This window comes from Solanum pennellii, chromosome 5 (assembly GCF_001406875.1).
Source record: "Solanum pennellii chromosome 5, SPENNV200".
Classification (NCBI taxonomy): domain Eukaryota; kingdom Viridiplantae; phylum Streptophyta; class Magnoliopsida; order Solanales; family Solanaceae; genus Solanum; species Solanum pennellii.
The window spans coordinates 2,537,791-2,545,040 of NC_028641.1; positions in this window are offsets into that span (position 1 = coordinate 2,537,791).

Below are 7,250 nucleotides of genomic sequence, written 5' to 3' on the forward strand. Positions count from 1 at the left end.
ATATATATATATATATTGTATAACATGATATTATTCATTTTGTAACTCTTTCTTGAAGAGTTGTTTCCTTATAAACTTAGTTATACAGTGTTTACACATGATTATATACCGCATATACATTATTTATATATTATATACACAAGGTATATGTAATATATAGTTGTTTATACATTACTTGTACAATGTATATGTAATATACAAGGATGCATATAATATATGATTTTGTATATAAGCATATATATACATTTTTATTTGTCATGTTATACATATTTTAAAAATTAAAAATTGAAAAATGAAGGGGTACAAAAAATAACTTTAAAATTGATTTGCTTCATGAAATTCAATGTTAACATATATTGGTTATTTTAGATTTAAAAAATTTTCGGATATGCCATTGTAAACTGTTTGTTTAGGCAATACACATAGATAACTATTTTTTCATTTATTAACTATAACCTATTTTGATTATCAAATTCGAACATTTGACACTTAGTATCTGTCCAGTCTCCTCTAGATAATTAAGTTCATGAATCTTGGTGATGAAGAATCTCGTATTTATTTTAAGGGACATATTATATTGTTGGATATGTGATTGAAGTCTTGCATTAAAAGCTGATAAGAAAAAGAAAAAATGTATACTATAAGATGTAGGGATACTCTTATAATAATAATAATAATAATAATTTGAGCCTTTTAAGAAAAATCGTATGAATTTAGCATAAAGAAAAGGACACCTTTCACATATAGCAAACATAAAATTTATATTTGTATGCTATAGCAAAGTTTGCACGATTGCACATCATAACAAACATATAAATGTATAATTCGCTATACATATACAACTAAAGCGAATTGTATAAAACAAAGTCTATAAAACGAGAAAGAGAAAGAGACTTGGGTAGAGAATCATATAAAACAAAGTGTATAAAACGAATTGTATAATAATAAGTGTATAGAACGATTATATACAATTTGAATTTGTATAAAATGAGAAAGAGAGAAAGGCAAAAGAGACTTGGGCAGGAAATATACAATTGAATCGAATTGTATAAAACGAGAAATAGAGAAATTATATACAATTTGAATTTGTATAAAACAAGAAAGAGAGAAAGGCAAAAGAAACTGGGCAGGGGAGTATTTTTATTGTATAATTGTAAGTGTATAGGACTAAAATATATGTATTTGCATGTGTATATACAGTTTTCTCTCGCTTTATACAAACAGAAACGCAATTTATACATTTCGTTTTTGTTTGTATAAGCGATAGAGGCGAGGGTGACGAGCGAGATTAGGGAGAGTGGCGAGCAAGATCTGGGAGAGGAGAGAGAGGGGAACAAAAATATATGTATTTATACAATTTCCTCTTGCTTTATACAAAAAGAAACATATTTTATACACTTGTGTCTGTATAAAAGTGAGAGGAAGCGAGCGAGAGAGGAGAGTGGCGAGCGAGAGTTTGAGGGAGAGAGCTGACTGACAAACAATTTTCTACGGGACACAATTAAATCAAAAGGTTGTTATAGCAATTAATTTGATTTATTAGTTTGCCATTATATACAATTTTCCCTAAAGAAAATAATGTATACTTTTTAGGGAAACTTACGCGGTTAAACAAACTTATAATTAATTACTCATCATAGCTATAGTTTGCTATAATTAACTACTCGCTACTAACATTATACATTAATTATGTGGGCTAACTTCGAGTTTGTATAATTAGTCACTTTTGTATATGTATAATTCGCCAGAATATACAAATACATCTGTATAATATACAATTATCTAACCAATATACATGTACAATTCACCTCCCCCATTCTCTGCCCTCTTGTCATATATACAAATGCATATGTATAATATACAATTATCTAACCGATATACATATAAAATTTACCTCTCTCCCACTCTCTGCCCTCTCGCGCTCACTTCTCTCCTCCCTCTCCCAATCTTGCTCGCCTTTCTCCTCCTCTCCCAATATCGCTTGCCTCAATCCCCCCTCTCTCAATTTCGTTTGTCATATATACAATTATCTAACCGACACCAAAATAAAAATAAAGAGTGAAAACCAGAATGGTAGAAACTAATGGCGATTGCAATATAACAATGTCTCAATGTCTTTCTACCTTGTTACATGGATATTTGATTGGGACGTTTACCGATATATATATATCATTCAATCGACTAGTTTATTAATAAATTTGAATATACATGACATATACATTTTTAGTATATATAGTGTGTATAAATGTGTATAGTATATATATATTTTGAATATATACCATAAATACAATCATATATATTTTATAAATTGGATAACCCAATAGTTCAAACCCGTAATTATCCCTATTGTTCTTAGCTCATGAAGTGCTCCATTAGTAGAAATACAAAAAAATTAACGAAAACAACAAATTGCATATATCATTTGGTGCACTAAACAACTTGAGCTATAAAATAGGTCAATTTTATCATGTTTAGAATATAGCAGTAAGGTATTAGGGGCGGAACTAACAAGAGAAGTACATACTCAACAAAATTTAATAACGTTGATTCAAACTATATATATTTATTGCGAAATCTATATACATTTTCTGTTTTGATTTATTTGTTTGATTTTGAATTGACACGACATTTGAGAAAGAGACGTTTAAATCTTATAATCTTAAATTAAAGATATGTGAAATATGGCCCTACGCGATTGATGCTTCAAAAGGCGAAACTCTCAATCGTAGTTTAATGACCTATCTTCAGTAGGGACTTTTAGTCTTTTGAATAGAGTAGAGGTCGCGAGAGAGTAGAACGTACCGTCTAATCATAGTACATCAAGTTTATTTTTTATTTTTTAATTTCTGTTTTTCTCTAAGAATAAGAGGGGCATGGACAGACATCAAATTTAGTGGAATATCTTTTGACATTAATTCCAAAAAAAAAAAGTGAATAAAAAGGAAGTTATTTAAAACTACCTGAACACTCCACAAAGATGGAAAGCATCACATAATAATAGCATTAAGTGGATCTGAGGTGTCAGCCACTTATAAATGCAACCTCTCATCCATTATCATCATTTTAATTATTCATATGGATTAGGTTTAATGAACGAATCGAGTTGAATTTAGACAAGATAAAATATGTTGACTTAATAATTTACGAATTGAGAAGTTATTTAAGTTGAACTAAGTTGGACTAGAGTGTGAATCATAACCCAACTTACACGATTTTTGTTATATTTTAGTGGGTTGTGCTGAATTTAAACGAGGCAAAATGAATTAAATTATATATTGAATTCAGAAGTTACTTGGATTGAATTAGGTTAGGCTAAAATATGAGTCATAACTCAATCAAACTATTAATTAATTTTTGACCTTGCTTTAACTTAATTAATTTTTGAACAAGTAAAAGTTCTGCGCATCTTAACTAATAATATTTCTTTTAATATGTCAAAAAGTCCATTAATAAGAAAAGATTTGGGAAAAATGTGTGTATAAAAAGCTTGTTAAGTCCTTTTTATTTCACCCGAAGTCTTTGTGCTCATTTTGTTTCCCAAGAATCATATTATATGTAGACATTTGGTCATAAATTCCAAATATTTTTCAATTAATATGGAATTTATGTGATTGGAATTGAAGATAGAGTTGTGTTTGATTATACGTTTTGCAAAGAATATTTAAATATCTTTCAAAATAACAGATTCTAGCCAACTAAAAAGATTTTCCGATCAACATAAACCTTCTTGGGAAAATGAATTGCCACATGACCTCCACACCATCTATTTTGACCAGCACAACTAAAACCAAAAGTGTACATCAAACAATTTTTGGCTCAAGGGAGATTTTGTTCTTGTGTCCTTTTTAAATTTCAACCAATTACTTGGTGAATGACATCAAAATTTGTCTATTTTCATCTATTGTACTATAGCTCTTAAGACAGCTATCAGGCAAATCAATAGGAAATATTTCATAGGGTACAATGTCTGATTTGTATATCATGCACATGAAAAAATTTATTTGAAATAAAAATAATTTATGACCAAGTTGTTATTTCATGACCATAGAAGGGTATGTGATGCACATAGTTATTATTTCAAGTTAATTCTGATAAAAAAAATTGATATCTCTAACGTGTATAATTGATATTTACTGTTAATATATATAACTTAAAATAAGCTTGAATATATCAAGATATGAATGTCATTGGAGCCATGTGCAGATCTAAGAGATGTCAGGAGATTCATTCGAACCTTCTTTGTTGGTATCAGGTCAAAATTACTATATGTTAATGTTATCGTATATTTTAATATTAGAAATTAAAAATACACTTCTTATATATGTGTGTACTTATATGATAAATGTCGAATTTGCTTGACTTCATCCTCTATTTACTTATTTTTAGTTTCAATCTATTTAGTGAAAATTCTAACTCAATTTATTTTATATATTGTTGTTTTATGCCAATGCTATATCAAAAGATAATCTTTAGCAGTAAGTAACACTCTTTGTAAATGTTTCTAAAGCCTATAATAACATTAAATCTGTTGACGATAACTAATGCTGATAAAGATTTTAACATTCTCTATTGATACACATATTTATTACCGCTAAAAATTATTTTTGTTATCGCGAAAGTTGCTTCACTTGAGTTGATGTCCTATAAATCATCTGAGGAAAATTCTGAAACTAGTAATCCTTGTCCAAAATAACATGAAAAGGAATATTTTTCTAATGATTTTGTTTTGTCTTCATGGCTGAAATAGTGGGGTCTTGTAAACATAGATGTGCTAATATTAACAGACAGTACATAAGTAAGTGGGATATTGATTGCCTTAGTGAAAAGGAAAAAAAAACAATTATATATCCAACTCATAAAATTCCTTTGAAAAAGTTTCTTATATATATTCACACTAAACATTTTTTACATGAGAAAGAAAAAAAAAATAATTAAACTTCCTTCATCTTTCAATGATTCTATCCTTCAAGAAAATTGATGTAATAATTTATTGCTAAATAGTTCGTAGCTACTAAGATTTCGATACTTTATCATTATGTAGAGTTAATGACAAATATTTAATAATCTGTTGTTGATTGATTCGTAGTTATGTACTATGATTTTTGATAATTCATCGCTCTACGTCATCATTAGATGAAGTTAAATGACAAATATTTATTATATAGCAAGAAAAAAGGGTTGAGAATTTGACTGCATGGTGCTCCACATTGGATGTGGTCTTACACCAAATGTTTTAATTATTATATGGAAATTTAGGAATCTTAATCATGTTACTTAGTTATCATGATTAATTAAGAAATAATAAATTTTAACTAAACTTGACCAGTTTGTTCAATGATTAGAACATTTTGCTTAGCCATAAAAGAAACTTAGGATAAAAATTCAACTTAGTACCTCTAGTTACTTCATTTCACATTGACCCTCTTATCACGGGCGGATCTAGTGAAAAACTTATGAATTTATTCGAGCATGTATTAAATAAATATAAATAATAAATTTTGAAATTCAATAAATTAGACAAGATGAGATAGAATTCGAATTTAAATTCAAACTAAAAAAAGTTCATCTTGAATTCGCTCCTTTCTATTGCCTACGTTGCTTGTCAATCAAAAGTTTTATTATATACGTATCAGATACTTCGAAAATGCACCATCAATACCATAGCATTTCTAATAGGCAAAAACATGATTTTTATTTTCCATTGTGTATTTACACTTCCAATCATGTTATATTTGCTTATTCATAAATAACATTCAAGTCCAACAATTTTATTTTTTTTTTGAAAAAGAAGAAAATGATATTATTAGATTAAGATAGGTAAGTATGACATACTGCTTGTGTCATTTTCAATAAGGCAATTGTGTGTGTATATATATATATGTTCCAAAGGGGTAAAAATAAAAACAGCTGGGGAGATAAGATATGAATTATATTCTTTGTTGGGATTGTGACTAGTTCCTTTCATTTCACTTTTTTGGATTCCTCATGAGGCCATATATTCTTTCCTCATCTTTTCTTTTCCTTTTTAATTTTTTATTTTATACTCGATATTCGGTATTTATATTAAAACTTAATTAATGAATTATGCAGAAAAATTCTGTTGAGTTTTATTTGCCCTAAATTTCTTACCATAACTAGGTTTTTCTTTTAAGGAAAAGGTTTTGGATTGACTAACCCTTTTTCTGGTAGGAAAAGGTTTAGGACTCTATAAATAGAGGAATGTTCCTTCTAACTTAATCAGCATTTACAATGTGTCTTAAAGGCTTTGAGAGTTTTGGTTAGAGANTTTATTTATTTATTATATATGGGGTCCTATTGCACAATAATAATTGATGATCAATGTCAAGAATACTTTAGTTTAAATGACTTTTTGATCTCATATTTGCTACTCAATATTAGGCATCATGCATCATCCTAGAATCTCCTTTTTTACTTTGTAATGGAATATATTAAAGCAAGAAAAAAAGAAAAGAAAAAGATACTTCTATTACTCCCTCTTTTTTCTTGATTTTCACACATCTTAGCCATATAATTAAAATATTAAAGAATCCAATCATACCCTTTGTTCCTTTTAATTTTTCCAAACTTCAACTATACACAACATGATCAACAACATTATTTTGTATTATCAATTAATAGCGGAGTCAGAAATTAAAAAATAATAAAGATGATAGTCAAATCCATAATTTTTCATAAAATAATTCACTCATAATTTCGTATATAAATCTAGTAAATACTACTCGAAGTTAAAAGAATTTATATTTCCTACGTCAATTTTAAACTAATCTCCAAAACGATTAAAGTAATCTTAGATCACTTTCATATGTCAAAAGAATATTTGTATATGTACAAATATAAAGTCTTTATCTTAAACAATTTATGTTTTCTACGTTGATTCTGAACTAATCTTCAATACGATTAAAATACNTTGCTCATCTCCTTTGTGGACGTAGGTCGATGGACCGAACCACGTTAAATCTTTGTGTCTTTTGATATATTTTTCGTTGTCTTCTTACTCATAGTCTTTCGAGGTTTGCATTGCTAGCTTCCGCATCACACCTGCTTATTTCGGTCCTAACAAATTCTTCATTAGGAGTAAAACGCTCCATACTAAACAGAATTATAGATCGAAAGCTTAAATTAGATATTTTTTATTAACGATAAAAGAATACTCATCATTCTTGATTATCTTCTTTTCCTTTAAATGCTTTTGGATTTGTGAGAAAGAGATCTCTTCTTATATATATATA